The sequence below is a fragment of the Hypanus sabinus genome, chromosome 21 (genome assembly GCF_030144855.1).
Source record: "Hypanus sabinus isolate sHypSab1 chromosome 21, sHypSab1.hap1, whole genome shotgun sequence".
NCBI lineage: Eukaryota > Metazoa > Chordata > Chondrichthyes > Myliobatiformes > Dasyatidae > Hypanus > Hypanus sabinus.
In genome coordinates this window covers 54511215-54529673 of record NC_082726.1, presented here as the reverse complement: position 1 = coordinate 54529673, position 18459 = coordinate 54511215, and the positions used below count along the sequence as shown (strand labels likewise).

At 42.1% G+C, this 18459-nt stretch overlaps 1 protein-coding gene across 1 annotated transcript in view; it reads left to right on the top strand.

Annotated features, from left to right (window-relative positions):
- The window catches only part of LOC132379058 (ribonuclease P protein subunit p25-like protein), a 29512-nt gene extending 12235 nt beyond the window's left edge, over positions 1-17277 (top strand). Inside the window, exon 2 of the mRNA XM_059946559.1 lies at positions 17138-17277. The gene's annotated coding sequence lies outside the window, so the exon portion shown is untranslated. The remainder of the gene's footprint in view (positions 1-17137) is intronic.
- The last annotated feature ends 1182 nt before the right edge of the window (positions 17278-18459 follow it).

Here is an 18459-nt window from a genome sequence, read left to right as displayed (position 1 = left end):
TGTGCTTAGTCACATCCTCAAAAAATTCAATCAGGCTCGTAAGGCACGAACTGCGTTTGACAAAATCATGCTGACAATTCCTAATCATATTATGCCTCCACAAATGTTCATAAATCCTGCCTCTCAGGATATTTTCATCAACTTAACAACCACTGAAGTATAATGAGGTTAAGTGTCTATTTTATCAGACTAGAGGACTGCTCAATAGACTTCTAAAATGGGATAAAAACTGTCCTTGAACTGGAGAGATATGTAGAGAGACAGACAGTTTATCTGGGTAGACACTGACATTTTTCTGCAAAGAAAAAAACTGAATCAAATTGTTATTAAAGCATTGAAGCATTTGTAGATAATGTAAGTTGTGAAAGATTTTAAAATCTGACATGGTTCTAATTGGTTTGAAACTTTAGTAGAAAACTTATGAAAACTTATACTTTACTTTTGCAAAACAAGTAAATGAATGATAAGTAACACACACAAAAATGTTGGAGGGACTCAGCAGATCAGGCAGCATCTATGGAAATGAATAAACAGTTGACGTTTTGGCCTGGAACCCTTCTGCAGGACTGAGCATGAAGTGGGAAGATGCCAAGGGAAAAAGTGCTAGGCAAGCTGAAATGTTTGAAAGGCAGATAAGTCACCTGGACCAGATGGGTTACATCCCAGAGTCCTGAAAGAGGTTGCTGAAGAGATAACGGATACATTGGTCATGATCTTTCAAGAATTACTTGATTCTGGCATGGTCCTGGAACAATGTCACTCCACTTTTTAAGAGGAAGGAAGACAAAAGAGAGGAAATTATAGGCCAGTTAGTCTAACCTGAGTGCTTGCGAAGGTGTTGGAGTCCATTATTAAGGACAAAATTTCGGAGTAATTGGAGACTAATGATAAAATAAGCCAAAGTCAGCATGGTTTCAATATAGGGAAATATTGCCTGACAAATCTGTTAGAATGCTTCGAAGAAGTAACAAGCAGGGTGGATAAAGGGGAGACACTGGATGACATTTACTTAGATTTTTAGAAGGCATTTGATAAGGTGCCTCACATGAGGCTGCTTAACAAGATAAAATCCTGTGGTGTTACAGGAAATATGCTGACATGGATAGAGGAATGGCTGACTGGCAGGAGGCAGTGAGTGGGAACAGAGGACACTTATTCTGGTTGGCTGCCGGTGACTAGTGGAGCTCTTCAGTATTGAGACCGCTACTTTTCTACTTTTCTAAATCAATGATTTAGATAGTAGAATTGATAGCTTTGTGGCGAAGCTCGTGGGTGATACAAAGATAGGTGGAGGGGTAGGTAGCGCTGAGGAACAATACGATTGCAGCAGGACTTAGACAAACTGGAAGAATGGGCAAAAAAGTGGCAGATGGAATACAGAATTGGGAAATTTATGATAATGCATTTTAGTAAAAGAAACAACAGTGCAGACTAATATCTAAATGGGGAGAAAGTTCAAACATCAGAGGTGCAGAGGGACTTAGGAGTCCTCGTGCTCGACTCCCAGAAAGTTAATTCACAGGTTGAGTCCATGGTAAAGAAGGCAAATGCAAATTTGGCATTCATTTCAAGGGGAATAGAATATAAAACCAAGGAGATAATGCTGATACTGTATAAGACACTAGTCAGGCTGCACTTGGAGTATTGTCAACAGCTTTGGGCCCCTTATCTCAGAAAGGATGTATTGTAGTTAGAGAGAGTCCAGAGGAGGTTCACAAGGATGATTTTTGGGAATGAAAGGGTTAACACATGAGGAGTATTTGGCAGCTTTGGGCCTGTTACTCACTGGACTTTAGAAGAATGCTTGGGGATCTCATTGAAACCTATTGAATGTTGAAAGGGCTGGATAAAGTGGATCTTTTGGGGGTATCCAGAACTGGAGGACACAGCCTCAAAATTGAGGGTGACCTTTTAAAACAGAAGTAAGGAGGAATTCTTTTAGCCAAAGAGTGGTGAATCTATGGAATGCTGATTGAGGACAATCCCGTGGGTATATTTAAACCAGAAGTCGATAGTTTCCTGATTCGTCGGGGCATCAAGGGATATGGTGGGAGAGCAGGTGTATGGGGTTGAATGGGATTCCAGGATCAAGCATGATAAAATGGCATAGCAGACTCGATGGGCTGAATGGCCTAATTCTGCTCCTTTGTCTTATGGGCTTAAGGTTCTATGCCAGTAACGATAAGTAGCCATCACGTAATAATGCAGATTGTTCAAGATTAATGCAAATCTTCAAGGAATGGTACCTCAGCATCCGTCATTAAGGGTCCCTATCACCCAGGCCATGCCCACTTCTCATTGTTACCATCAGGAAGGAGGTACAGAAGCTGAAGGCACACACTCAGTGATTCAGGAGCAGGTTCTTCCCCTCCGCCATCCAATTTCTAAATGGACTTTGGACCCATTAATACCATCTCACTACTTTTAAAAAATTTATTTCTGTTTTTTGCATTACTTATTTTATCTTAACTTTTTAGTACACATATTAATTACTGCAATTCAGTTTTTTTCTGTATTTATAATGTATTGCATTGTACAGCTGCCACAAAGTTAACAAATTTCACAATATATGCTGGTGATAATAAATTTGATTCTGAAGATATACATTCCTAGACTACCTGCTTGAATGGTATACACACAACCAATGCGTTTACCTGGAATCCCGATGCAGATTTCATCCCAAAATGTTGCCAATTCATTTCCTTCCACAGATGCTGCACAACCTGTTGAGTTCTTCCAGCAGATTATTTGTTGCTCCAATAACTTTGCTTAATGTTTTTCTTAAATGCATTTTAGACATACTAAAGGTGTTTCAGTTTAAGGACATTTTAGATCCTGGTCTGATTTTGGACGCCTTACAGCAATGTGGGATTTGTGCCTGTGAGCTGTGTATGTTTGTGTTGCATTTGGGAAAGCTCAGGGGGAGCAAACAGATACCTGAAGAGGGAATAGCGAATTAATATTAGATTATAGAAAGCTTAGATAAATGTGCGCAAGAGAAACAAGACACATTTGGCTTCTCTTGAAGATGGGAGATAAGGAAAGTATTAATACTAAGTTGTGGTTGGCTGGGAAATTATAGCAAGCCCACTGCAGACATGACATTGCCCTTTCTTGAGTCAGAACGATTAATCTCCTTTGACAACGCACGGCAAAATCTTAAAACTGCTTGAAAGGAGAGCAAATCATTGCACTCTTTCAAATGCGCATTAGCTCAATTCACCCCGATTACTGCAGACTCTTGCCAACATCATTTGCTGGTTTACTGATAAGGTGGAATTAAATTATTCATGGAAAAGTTGCCGGGGGTTCAGTTTGAGGGAACTAAAAGAGTTTCAAGCTGCGTGCCAATCATTTTATGTGTTTGAAAGTCGAATTAGCTTTACAAGGTAAAATCGTGGCAGGATGTCAGATCTGAGAGCAATTCAATTATTCCAGATCTTAATTAAACATGATAAAGATTAGGGAATACCCGATGGCATTGCTGACGTTGGCTTCTGGATATGATGTAAAGTGAATCTGTCAACCACAGCAGTAACCAGCGCTAAGTGGCTGCACTGATGTTTAAGCTTGATGATGATGCCACTGTTGTTGGGCAAATCAAAGGTGGTAACAAATCGGTACATAGGAAGGAGATTGAAAATCCAGTTTAAGGACGACATTACAGCAAATTCTCAGTCTTAATGACAGCAAAACCAAAGGGCTGATTATTGACTACTGAAGGAAGCCGGATGTCAGTGTGCCAGGCCTCATTAGGGGATCGGAAGTGGAGAGGGTCAGTAAGTTTAAATTCCTAGGTGCTATCATATCAGAGGATCTGTTCTGGGGTGATCACAACAAAGCCACCACAGCACTTCCTCAGAAATCTCTGTAGATTCAGCAGTCATCTAAAATTCAGACAAACTCCTATAGATGCACAGTGGAGAGTGTCCTGAACGGTGGCATCGCAATCTGGTATGGAAACCAATGCAAGGGATGGAAAAGTTTACAAGAAAGTTGTGAATACAACCCAGTCCATCACAGGCAAACCCCCCTACACCATCGAACACACTTATAGGGAGTGCTGTCACCAAGCAGTGTCCCTTGTTGACTGCCATGATCATCAACCATCGTCATCAGCTTCCTTGCCCTGCACCAACTATCCTCACCTCCACATAACAACTCCTACTGTGGCAATCTTCACATCCCCCAGCCCCCACCTTCCATCAACACCCCAGGCATCATGGACTCACATTACTACTGAGGAAATGAAAAGGGCTCTGGGGAAACTCAGACATGGCAAAGAATTGGGTCCGGATGGTCTGAACCCCAAGATCCTGAGGGGTGTGCTGAGCAGCTGTGTGGAGTTCTCCAGTGCTTTTTCAATCTGAGTCTCAGCCTGGAAAGGGTCCCGACTGTGTGGAAAACATCATGTGTGGTCCCAGTACCTAAGAAGGACCAACTGAAAATCTTGAATGACTACTGTCCAGTGGCCCTGACCTCACACGTCATGAAGACCTGAGAGAGGCTGGTCCTGGCTCACCTCTGACCCCTCAATCCCCTGACGTTTGCTTACCAGGAGCACATTGGAGTCGACGATGCTGTCATCTACCAGCTGAGCAGAGCCTACTCCCATTTGGATAAGCAGGGCAGCACTGTGAGGACCATGTTTTTTGATTTCTCCAGTGCCTTCAATACCATACAGCCCTCATTGCTGGGGGGAAAAGCCCCGTTCAATGCAGGTTGGCACTTCCAATGTGTCCTGGATAATGGACTACCTGACTGGCAGTTTGTGCGGCTTCAGAGACATGGCTATAACAGTACTGTGTGCCCCACAGGGGACTGTATTGTCCCCCTCCCTGTTTACCCTGTATATCTCAGACTTTAGAAACAACACCAAGTTATGTCATCTGCAGAAGTTCTCTGATGACTCAGCAATAGTTGGGTGTGGAAAGGGAGGAAGGGAGGATGAATTCTGGGCCCTGGTGGGGGACTTTTTCAAACGGTGTAAGCTGAATCATCTGCAGCTCAATATGAGAAGGACAAAGGAGATGCTGATGAACTTTAGGAAGAAGAAACCTGCACTGCTCCTTGTTACTATTGATGGTGAGGACCTACAAATTCCTGGATGACAGACCTGAGTGAAGCACCAACACAGAGGCAGTGAACCAGGAGGGCCAGGGTTGCCTCCTGAGGACACTGAGGTGCTTTGGAGTGGGCAGGCCTCTCCTCCACCTATTCTGCCGGTCTGTTGTCACCAATATAGTTTTCTGTCCGGCGGTGTGCTGGGGCAATGGCGCCAACACGGGAGATGCCAACAGGCTCAATAAACTGATTAGAAAGGCTGGCTCTGTTGTAGGAATCAAACTGGACACACTGGAGGCTGTGGTAGAACAAAAGACCCTACAGAAAATCATGGTTATTCTCTCCCTCTCCCTCCCTCCCTCTCCCTCTGTATGCCATCTTGGCTGAACAGAGGAGCACTTTTAGCAATAGACTTGGACAACTGTACTGCTCCAAAGAGTGCAATATGAGGTCTTTCTTACCCTCAGCCATCAGGCTATATAATGAGTCAAACTGTTACCAGCGAAGTGATGTTGGATGTTAAATTCCTGTTAGATTGCTTGTGGCAATATTAAAAATTTCTTTCTACTTCTATTCTGATATTTATATTTGTGCACTTTTAATACTACTGTGACCCTGTAATTTCCTTTGGGATCAATAAAGTATCTATCTATCTGTTCCTGAACCTGGTGGTGTGGGACCTAAGGCTCCTGTACCAGCTCCCCAATGGCAGCAGCAAGAAGAGAGCATGGCCTGGATGGTGGGGGTCCTTGATGATGATGCTGCTTTCTTATGGCAGTGCAGTGCTTTGTGTAGATGTAATCTGATGGAACTTCACACTGGGTAAGTGAGTGATGCCCAATTCCAAATCAGGGCCTTAAATCCAAACATGGTAAACTGAAGATATGAGAGTCAATCAAACTGTAGTTGATGAGGAAGCTGCTTTAAAAGATATGATGATGGACAAGCAATAGCTGACATCCAAAGAAAGAAATAACACACAAAATGCTAGAGAAACCCAACAAGTCAGGCAACATCTATGGAGGGAAATGAACATCTGCATAGATGCTGCCTGTTCTACTGAATTCCTCCAGCATTTTGTGTGCATTGCTCAAGATGCCCAGCATCTGCAGAATCTCTTATCTAAAGAAAGAATTGACAAACAAATATACTTCTATATGATGCAAAAACCTAACCGCAAATATGCTCTCAATCTCATCTCTTCCATTTCACGCAAAAATGGTGTTGCTGATAGGAGGACTAAAAAATAGCATTACATCCAAAAAAGAGGCCCAAGAGCGTTCAGAAACAACAGTTGGCTGAAATGAGAACATTTTTTGGAATTCAACAAAAGATGACCAAGAAATTGATAAAGAAAGGCAACGTTGAACATAAAAAGAAAGTAACGAGATAGAAAATTGGACTGTAGAGCTTCTACAGTAATAAAGGTCAGGGAAAAAAAATACGGACCCTAACAGACTGAATTGAGGTGAGATCATGCTAGAGATATTAAACCAATGCTTTGTGTCCATCTTTACCAAAGGCACTAAATCCCTGCCAGATAAACCTGAAAACAAATGGCTTATCATGAATTATGGCTTTATGCAGTGGTTAAACAAAAAATAGTGTTACGGAAGTTGGTAGCACAATAAATCCCAGAGCAGGGAATGTGACCCCTGCCCCATTTAAGAATGTAGGGACAGTGAAAATACAAATACTGAGCAGTTAGATTAGGGAAAACTGCTGGAATTTATAATGAGGGAATGGACAATAGACACCAAAAAAATAGACACCAAAAAAAATAGGACTGACTATTGGGAGTATGGATTAATAAAAGGGAAATCATGTTTGAATAGTCTAATTGGTAATTGGTCTAATATTGTCCCAGGCACAGGGATACAGGAAAAGATTTTGTTAGTATGCCAACCAGATAGATCATTCCATATATAAATATGTCAAGGTTATACTAAAAAGAAAAACAATGCAGAAAATAGTGTTATCGTTAAAATGCAGTGAAGGTGGACGGGTGAGGAGCAAGTGCCATGACATGGTAGACTGAGAGATCAAGAGTTCATCTCTTGTGAATAAGAGATCATTCAAGAACCTGACGAAGCTGTTCTTGAACCTGGTGGTACATGTTCTCAGGTTTCTGTGCATACTGTTTGATACAAAGGAGTGGAAGTGACCTTGATTAAGGTAGTATAAGGGGAGTCTGATCTACGGACTTTCTTCGAGATGTGAGTAGATAGGGAGAGTGTGGGACAAGCCAATGGATGGGGTGAACTTAAGCTTTCAGAATGCTTCTCACCAGGTTCCACACAGTTAACCGGCTGGAATTAGGTCTAATATACAAACGGACTGAGAACTGGTTAACACATGGAAGGTAAACAGGGCAAATAACTGGATTCTTCTTAGGTTAGCAGTCTGTGACTAGTTGGGAACTACAGGAAATTAGTGTGCGTGCCCCAGCAGTTCACAATCTATAGGGACTATATGGTGAATGTACACGTCGGCATTGTGAGGAAGATGTAAAGAGATCAAAGGAGATGTGAACAAGCTAAGTGAGTGAAAACTATATGAGAAAATGTTAGGTTCTCCCTTCTGCATAGAAAAAGAAGAATCTATTTTAGAAAATCTGAGAAATGATAAATTGAGAAATGTTGATAGTTAGTGGACACACAAAAAACAGCAGATGCTGGAACCTGGAGCAACACTCAAACTGCTGGAAGAACTCAATGGGTCAAGAAGCATCTGTTTGGGGGGGGGGGGCTGTGGAAAGGATTTGTCTACATTTTGGGTCAGAACTGAGAGCAGAGGGGGAAGGTGGCCGGTATAAAGAAGAGAGTGAAGGGCTGCAACTGGCTTGAGAAGGTGGTAGGTGGACTGAGGCGGGGTGAAGGATTACAATCAAATGGAGCAGGATGGAGGAGAGGTGGAATTGGGGGAAAGGGGAAGGTGGATGATATTCACTGGAGTTCTGTTGTCTTTTTCTACAAAGATTGCGGAAAATTGACATGCATGCAGTGAGTATTCAGGAAGACAAGTGTTATGTTGGTCTTGTAGCTATATAGGACCCTGGTCAGACCCCACTTGGAGTACTGTGCTCAGTTCTGGTCACCTCACTACAGGAAGGATATGGAAACCATAAATAGGGTGCAGAGGAGATTTACAAGGATGTTGCCTGGATTGGGGAACATGCCTTATGAGAATAGGTTGAGTGAGCTCGGCCTTTTCTCCTTGGAGCTACGGAGGATGAGAGGTGACCCGATAGAGGTGTATAAGATGATGAGAGGCATTGATGTAGTGGATGGTCAGAGACATTTTCCCAGGGCTGAAGTGGCTAGCATGAGAAGGCACAGCTTTAAGGTGCTTGGAAGTATGTACAGAGGAGATGTCAGGGGTAAGTTTTTTTATGTAGAGAGTGGTGAGTGCATGGAATGGGCTGCTGGCGACGGTGGTGGAGGCAGATATGATAGGGTCTTTTAAAAGACTCTTGGATAGGTACATATAACTTAGAAAAATAGAGTGCTATGGGTAACCCTAGGTAATTTCTAAGGTAAGGACATGTTTGGCACAGTTTTGTGGGCCGAAGGGCCTGGATTGTGCTGTAGGTTTTCTATGTTAATATAAGAGTTTTAAAGTACAAGAGTAAAGATGTGTTACTGCAACTATATAGGGCCCTGTGTGCATTTTTAATCTGTTTGCCTGAGGAAGAGCATACACCTGGGACAGTGTTGTGCAAGCCAATTAACTTGATCTATATCTTCTGGAAGCTGGAAGAACTGATGTCATTGAAACTACTCACAAGGACTGAATGAAGTGCATCCAGATTAAAAGATTTCAGTGAAAAGTTAGTTCCAATTACAGTTGTAGTGAGGACTGCGGTGCTCTCCTGATTGATAAGCCTGGAACCACGGTCAGGGATGTAGTATAAAGGAGACTCCACTTAGGACTGAGATGAGGATAAATTTCAGGAGAAGAGTCTTTGAAATTGTATGTTTCAGAAGACTAGACTTCAGGAAACTGAAGAAAAAGTAGTATTTGTTTAATATTGCTGGCATTCTCTTATTCCCCCTAATAAATGCCCTCAAACTCAGTATCTAAGGGGTCCTAATTTCTTCTGTAGAATCTCTTGCAATCTATTTTCTTTCTCTGATCAGTTCAAGTTCAAGTTTCAAGTTTAATTATCATTTATCCATATATGAATATAGCCAAATGAAGCAGCGTTCCTCCTGGGCCAAGATGGAAATCACATTACCAACAGCACATAGCGCACTGCACATATCACATAGCACAAAGAGCACATGTGGTTATAATTCCAGAAAAAAATTAGTTGCAAAGAGAAAAAAATAATAATACAGCCCAAGATCCTGAGTTGTCCTGGTCCAGCTTTTATTTGAAGCAAATGAGCCCCAGAGGCCCCAAAATCAGCCACTCCAATATTCCAGTTCACCTTTCTTTATCTCTGTTGAGTCCCCTTGATCTGAAGATAGTGCAGGGCAATTCTCCTGTGGTTGAGGCTCAGCTTTGCTGAAAATCGTGTATCTTGAAGGACCAGGTGGTCTACTCCTTTGGGGTTTGAGAGGTCATGTTGGAGGAGCCTTGGTGTGTAACTGGAGTGTGTTTTTAAGATGGCAGACACTAAAACCGCGATATGGAAAGAGAGAATATCCTAGGGCTGTTCTTGTTAAGGAGTTTTTATTATCTGGCCTGCTTTGTCATGGATGATACCCTGCCGATTGTTGGAGTTGTTCTCACCCAGGCAAATGTAGAATAACCATCCATCGCACTCAGTAAGTTTTACCACATTTCATCGATGATAAATACATCCTTTGATTCCAGGAGGTCAAAAAGCACCACAGTATACTCCCCATAATCAAGGCTGACTTACCATTTGCCTTCCCTGTAGCCTACCATGCCTTGAAGATGGAGAAAGGGTTTGGGTGACTGGAGGAATGTTGATCCAACCTCTGCGACTTGGTTTGCCAACAGCTCTGCACATGACACAGGAAGCTGCAGAGAGTTGTGGACACAGCTCAGCACTTCATAGAGAGCAGCCTCCCCTCTCTATGGGCCCTTCTTGCTGACACACCCCAGCCACCATGGATATTCTCCCTTTTCACCCCTGGCATTGGGCAGAAGATGCAAAAGCCTGAAAGAAGGTACCACTAGGCTTGAGGACGGCTTCTACCCCACGGTTATAAGCGTTGGGGTGTGAGCTCGCAGGACTAGACCCAAGTGCAGAGGAGTGGCAGGCTCGCTCTGTCATGGTGGTCGCTAGCTCCGACTCAGCCCAGGTGTGGTGGATAGAAGCCTCAGTCATGGCAAGTGCTGACAATGACTCATCAGCAGAGCACGAGAGTCCCTTTAAATAATCATAGAACACAGGAAACTCATGCCAGTCACAATCAAGCTGACAAAACCAAACTAAAAGCACCTAGGCTTAACAGCTCTAACAATTAGTAAATACAGATGCTCAAGAAACCCTGAAGCCCACCGCTCAACAGCAAGCTGCAGAGGCCTGCTATGGAACAGTTTTCGTATATGACATTTGGACTCTTGATTTTCCAATCCACCTCATCGTGATCTTGAACTTTATTATCTATCTGCACTGCACGTTCTCTGTAACCTTTTACACTTTATTCTGCAGTGTTATTGTTTTACCTTTGATGCACTATCAATAACTCCAAAAGACTGGAAGTAGAGTAAATACTGAAAGGCTTTTAATAGCAGTAAAATGGAGCACGTCCATGCCGGATGACTGCCCTGAACTGTTGGAGGAGCAGTGACACAATCACCTTTATCCAGAGGTCTGTGGGAGGAGCCACAGGAGCAGTCAGCAGAGGGGCGTGTCCAGACAGATAAACAAGGTTTACCACAACCTTGTTCTGCCACAATGCACTGTGTAATGTTTTGATCTGTTTGACCAGAATGCAGGACAGGATTTTCACTGTATCTTGGGACATATGACAATAATAAACCAATTCCAGTGCCATTTCTTCTGCCCAGCTCTCACCACTGCTGCATTACCTCACGCCACGTGGAGCAAAGTAGATGGATTTGCCTGTCGTGTCCAGAGCTGCTCTGGTCCTTTCTCTGAAATCATCAAAGCACTTCAGGGGAAAGCAGTTTCCAGCATAACCTGAAAAATAAATTACAGTGTTTAGTCACTTTGACAACCTGCAGATTAAACATAAAAGCATATCTCACCCTTTACAGCAGCTTTGTGACCGTAAAGTTATGAGAGGAGGGTACCCCACTTGTTCCCATCTCACACTGCTGTCATTCCCCTCCACAGATGCTGAGTTCCTCCAGCATGTGGGGTGTGTTGCTCTGGATTTCCAGCATCTGCAGAGACTCTTGTGTTTAATCATCCTGATGTGGAGGGACAGAAGATTTTAAGATGGTGTGTGGCGTGTTCTACCAAGCACCCTTGTTTGTCATGGACGGTGTTATGGGGGTGGTTTCAGCAGCACTTGGTCAGTGATTTGGAATGAGGAGGAATTTCTTCAGCAAGAAGGTGGAATTGCTGCCACAAATGGCTATGGAGGCCAAGTCATTGGGTATATTTAAGGCAGAGGCTGATAGGTTCTTTATTGGTGAAGGGTTGGGTATTATGAGGAGAAGGTGAGAGAAGGAGGTTGATCGAATGGCAGAGCAGACTTGTTGGACAACCTGGGCTAATACTAAATTATGGTCTAATTTAGCCGGAGTTTCCATTCTTTGACGAGGGGTTGTGCAGTGACAGAATTGACAGAAAGGTAGTGTTACACATTGCACTGAATCCATTGAAATAAGTTCTTGCTACTTCACGTTATTATTTATCTATAATTATGTGTGTGGATTGATGAAGGATTTGTCCATCCTTTAGTACTTTTGTTATTTATTGCAATTATTTATGAGACATTTCCTAATCGAGGATTTTGGGGAAATGGATCTGAAACATTACATGACACACTGTAGCCGGGGGCCACAACCCCAATTATTTGGCGTTGTGTAGGAGTTACAGCACAGATACACACATAAGTGGAGTTTTATTTGCCACATGTACATTGAACTGCATCATCTGCATCAAATCAAAGTTGCAAGGATTGTGTTGGGGCAGCCCACAACTTTTGCCTCACTTCTGGTGCTGAAGTAGCATGCCCACAACTCTCTAAACCTAACAGTATGTCTTTGGAATGTGGGAGGAAACTGGAGCACCCAGAGGAAACACACACCGTCATAGGAGAGTGTAACAAAGTCCTTATAGGGAGTAGCTGGAATTGAACTCTCATCTTTCAGGCCGGGCTTCTCACTCAGTAATGCAGAATGGGAGTGGGGGCAGGATGTTTCCTGCCAGATCTGTGAATCAGGAGTGCGGCTGGGTCTGGGCATTGGGCTGTGGGTTTGGTGTGTGGCTGGAGCTTGAATCAGACCTCCTGGAGTCAGAGGTCAGAGACAAAGTTCAGTTGATTGTCCATGCACAAGTACACATAGGCACAGATGCAAAATCAGTGCATCTTACTTGCAGAAACATCACAGGTACATAGCATCAGATAAGCAGCCTTCACAAGGAAAGCATAAAATAAGCATAAATTATACAAGAATAAACACAATTAGAGCAAAAATAACCCATGTTCAATTTAGTACAAAGTTCTCATAATGTAGTGATTAAGGTTGTGCTGTCTGGTTCAAGAATAGAATGCCTGAAGGGAACTAGCTGTTCTTTAACCTGGTTGTGTGGAACTTCAGGCTTCTGTACCTCCTGTCCAATGGTAGCTGTAAGAAGATGGCTTGGCCCCAATGGTGGGGACCTCTGATGATGGATATTGTCTGTTTGAGATACTATTGATGGTGGGGAGGGATTTGTCCGTATTTGGTCGCTACTCTTTGAAGCTTCTTACATTCCTGTTATTGTACAAGACCATGATGCAACCAGTCAGGAACTATTATATCTTCTGACCCTAAAACATAGAGGTAATTGAAAAAAACACGGAGCCAGGAATGCGTGTCTTAGTTTCATATTTCCTTCAGCAAGGTGCACAGTTATGATGTGATTGCGTGATGACGTATGCCATTCACATACTTTTACATTCACCTGCAATGCATTATGTAAACAACAAAGAATGCGATTTGCTTACAATCAGAAACAAGAGAAAATCTGCAGATGCTTGAAATCTAAGCAATACACACAAAGTACTGGAGGAACTCAGCAGGCCAGGCAGCCTCTATGGAAAAGAGTACAGTCGACGTTTCGGGCTGAGACCGATCAAATATTACTGAAATATTAAATATACAACACTCTTTCCTGCTTAGCTACAAACTCCAACTCAGTAGAGCAACTGTATACACAGTATACAATATAATACAACTACTATATAGACATCACAGCACAATAAAGTTTGAATGTCCCATTCAGGCCCAAAGATTTAGTCGCTGTGGAGGATTTCTTACTCTTGTGCAAAAACATCTTTCCTGAGCAGGGAGCAAAGCTCCCTCTAAGTTGTGCATGTATATGCACATGCACACATCTTTTGCTACTAGTGCACAATGGAATTTAATCTGCACACAAAAGGTTGTCACCCTTAACTTCAATGGTAAGTTAAGTATACTTCACGATCGTACACAATCACATTTCCTTTTCCAGTATGTGATGCGGATGGTGGAGTGACAACATGGAGTTTACGATGAGTTGTCTGCAGATTTTGGAATTGGCTTATTTATACTGTTTTATTGAAGAAATTATTGATTCACTATGTCAAATTCCACAGAAGCAAAGAGCGTGAAGCGCAAAATAACTGCTAGTTTATTTAAAGTGGAATGGCTTTTTAAAGTGTCATTTAGCAAGCAAATCACATATGGATGATATGCAAAAGCTCTGTTAAGAAAATCCTTCATTACCCACTACAGGCCTGCTACATATGTATTGTGAGAGTGCAGATGAACGAGAGCAAAAGTGATCAAACCCAGAGGAGATCAAAGTTCTCATTGACAGTGTTTTGCTAGCTTTTAAAATGAATACCTCTATATAAAAAAAAAATCAGTGTGCTCATGTTGTTGTCACTGGGAAAAAATTGCAGAGCAAAATTCATTACAAATTTGAGGGAACATTGCAGGTGAAACAATCTCAGGTTCTGAGGCCAACTCCATGGTGGTTGTAAGAGTTGACTCTGGGACTGAAGGTTCTGTCAGCTCTGGACCCCCTTCTCTGGACTGCAAATGGACATGTGGTTGATAATCAGTAATAATTGTAACCTCTCTCCCAGACAAGTACTGGTTGAAATGTTTTATCACCTTCTCAAGGTCTCTCTGTCAATCTGTGCAAGATTTTTTTTTGCAGCAGCAAGGGAATGTGATGCAAAGGCAATGGAGCGTTCACTTCCATCACTCATAACATGTGACATGACTGCAGCTATACCATAATAAAAAGCATTACAGGCAAGCTTCACTGGACAATGTGGATCATACTGTGTGAGTTCAGTGTCTAATGTCACCATTTACTTTACCATTTTGAAAGCTGGTTCACACTCCTTTGTCCATTGCTATTTCATCCTGATCAATAGCAATGAGTTGAAGGGGTGGAGAGCAATAGCCAGGGTTGGCAGGAATCTGTTGTAGTAATTGATAAATCCTAAAAATGAACACAACTGTGACACATTGTTTGGCCTCGGGGCATCCACTGCCTCTTGAATTTTCTCAGCACACTTGTGTAACCTCTTGTGTATCAATGGTGTGAACACGGTAAGTGATGCTTGGTTTAAATAATTCACTTGTTGTGGCATGCACTGAGCCCATTATTTTCTAATCTTTTTAACACTGTATTGAGATTTTGGAGATGTTCCTTGTCATCCTAACCAGTAACAATGATGTCATCCAGTTAACACTGACTGGACAGCCTTGCCAGCACCATGTCCATAGATTTCTGCCAGAGTGCAGGTGTAGGTGCTACAAAAATAAGCCTATTGTAGTAATAAAGCCCTTTTAGAGTGTTTATAATGAGAAACACCGGATTCTCCTTCCATCTCCTTCTATAGATAGGCAAAACATATTGATCTACTTTCTGTACTGGGTTGATGGTGACATTAAAATCACCACAGTTCCTGAGAGACCCATTTGTCTTGGCTACTGCAACTACTGGTTTTGCCCAAAGGCTCCTCTCAAACCTTGGAAAGAATTCCTTCAGCCTCCCTGCAATCTAGCTCATTGGCTACTTTGTCACAGATGTTATAAGAAACCAGATGGGCTTTATTCATTCCAGTGCTAATGAGATAAGACCATAAGGTATAGAAACAGAATTAGGCTATTTGGCCTGTTAAGTATGCTCCACCATTTGATCATGGCTGATCCCTGTTTCCCCTCCTTAGGCCCAGTACCTGCCTCTTTCTTCAAAGAAAGAGGCTTTCCTTCCTCTACCATCAATACTACCCTCACTTGCATCTCTTTCATTTCACACACATCTGCCCTCACTCCATCTTCCCGCTGCAATACCAGAGTTAAGGTTCCTCTTGTCCTCACACCATTAGCCTCCACTTCCAGCACATAATTCTCTGTAATTCTCGCCATCTCCAAAGGGATCCCACACCAAATACATATTTGTAAACTCAGTTTACAAAATCCAGTTATCTGTTGTGCAATTGAATACATCTGTCTTTCTGATGCAGCTAGCCATTTCTACTCTTTTTTATTTATGGTGATTATTATTACTCAGTACTCACTGTTTATGAACCCATGAATTTTGTTGTATTCTGCATTTTTCTTAACTCTAAGTCTCTGTCCCCTGGTGAAGAAAAAAATGCTGCATTTAATTTTACTCAACCGTTTCTGTCCTCTTGTGAAGGAAGTGTGCTTGCAGTTTTTAAAAAACTTTTTTAAAACATCTCCCTGTGCTTCAACAGGTAGGTAGTCATCTCAGGCTTGTTTTAAAACTTACTCATTGTCTCATTATATATTGTAACTCTAAAATATAAAACTAATTGAAAGAAAACATGGAGCCAAGAATGCATGCTTAAGTTTTGTTTTTACTTTAGTGAGGCGTGCACTTGTGATGTGGTGAGGTGATGGCGTATGCCATTCATGTACTTTTACATTTAGCCTGCAATGCATTATGTAAATAACAAAGAATGCTTAATTAAACAATATATTTACATGTTACTCAAATATTACTGGAATATTAAATACACACCTAGAACCTGTTTTGCAGCAAAATCTGAGTCTGGAGTGCTTGTATAGATCCCAATCCCTTCAAACTCACTCACTGGATTCACTGGAACATTTATTAAACCAACTAAAACACTTGGAAATAGAAGTGTTTTTCACAATTGTATCCACTTCTACCACTTCCCTTGGCAGCACATTTCAAGTACATACCAGTCTCTCTGTAATGCATAACAGTGAAAAAGTGGGAAAAAAGAGTTTTTGTATTAATGTCCAACAGTGTTGCAATTCTGCTGGTCTGTCACCACCAGAGTCTCAGGGGTGCCAGATTATTGGAGTTTTAATGATACAAATTTCTAACCACTGGACACCTACTGTACAAAGGACTGTTCAAGACACTGGAGAATTACTATCACATTCTCATAGTGGGACAGTCTAAGACCAGACGGCAAAGTCTCAGTATAGGATATCCCTTTAGAAAAGAGACTAAGAGGAATTTTTTAGCCAGCAGGTGGAAAATCATTGGAATGCATTACCGCAGACAGCCATGGAGGCCAAGTCCTATTTAAAGCTGAGGTTGATAGTTTCTTGATTAATTAGGCAGCAAAGGTTACATGGTGAAGACAGAAAAATGGGTTTGAGAGGGAAAATAAATCATCTATGATTGAATGGCATAGCAGATTTGAAGGGCCGAATGGCATATTATGCTCCTGTGTCTTTTGTTCATGTGGAAGTATAATCAGCCCTCTGCCAGGCCAATGCCTCCAGCATTGAACCCCAATTACACACAACCAACTCTGAAGGGTGTTCTATGACGTGCATATGCCCAACACCAGCCTCCTGAAATGGACGCAGTATTCCAAGTGAAAAGAAGACACAGGTAAAAGTTCAAAGTAAATATATTAACAAAGTACATATATGTCTCCATATACTACCTTGTTTTTCATTTTTCTTTCAGGCATTCACAGTAGAAGAGAGAAGTACAATAGAATCAATGAAAACACACAAAGATTGACAAGCAACCACTGTGCAAAAGAAGACAAATTGTACAAATAAAAAAGGACATAAATAACACCGAGAACACGAGTTGTAGAGTCCTTGAAAGTGTGTCCATAGGTTGTGGAATCAGTTCAGAATTGAAGTGAGTGAAATCATTCACTCTGTTTCAAGAGTCTGATGGTTAAAGGGTAAAATCTACAGATATCCTCAAAGTTTCCTTGAAAAATGGAACACTCCCACAAACTTTTTGGGAATCCCTAGTCTATAACTGCTCTAAGAGGACAAGGAAGCTTAGGAATAACCAAGCACAAGGAACACACAGAAACTGAGCAGAAACAATAGATAAAGCTGACCATGTCTACAACCTGCCCACCCATCAGGCACATCCTACCCCATCTCCAGAAGGATCTTTGCTCCACGTTGGCCTCATTTATCCCACAGCGGAAGAGAGCCACGCATTCAAAATGCTGGAAGACCTCAACAGGTCAGGCAGCATCTATGGAGGGAAGTGAACAGTTGACATATTGGGGGCTGGAAAGGAAAGGGGATAAAAACAAAATAAGAATATGGGAGAGATGAAGGGGTACAAGCTGGCAGGTGATGGGGAAGGTGAGTGTGTGGGGGAGGAGAATGAAGTGAGAAGCTGGGAGATGATAGGTTAAAGAGGTAAAGGACTGAAGGTGAACAAGTCTGATAGGAGAGGAGGGCGGACTATGGAAGAAAATGAAGGAGGAAGGACACCAGAGGGAGGAGAAGAACAGTTGAGGAGAAGAGAAGGGGTGAGAGGGGATGCAGAATAGGGAATTGGAAAAGGGTGAAGGAGATAGAAGAGAAAAAAATACCAGAAGTTAGAGAAATCAAAGTTCATGCTGTAGATTTCAATTGGAGGTTACCCAGACAGAATATGAGGAGCTGATCCTCTAACCTGAGTGTGGATATAGCATCAAGGAGTTACACAGCACAGAAATACTCCTATAGCCTAAATCATCCATGGTGACCATGATGTCTACCTGAGCAAGTCCTGTTTGTCTATATTGGTCCATATCCCTCTAAACCTTTTTTTAATCCACACACCTGTTCAAATATCTTTTAAAAATTGTAGGCTACAAAAGGAGTTAGACAAATTAAGAAAATGGGCATAGAAGTGGCCGATGGAATACGGTGCCAGGAAGTGTACGGACTTGCACTTTGGTAGAAGAAATAAGAGCATAGATTTTTTTTTTCTAAATGGGGGAAAAGAATCAAAAATATGAGGTGCAAAGGGACTTGGGAGTCCTTGTG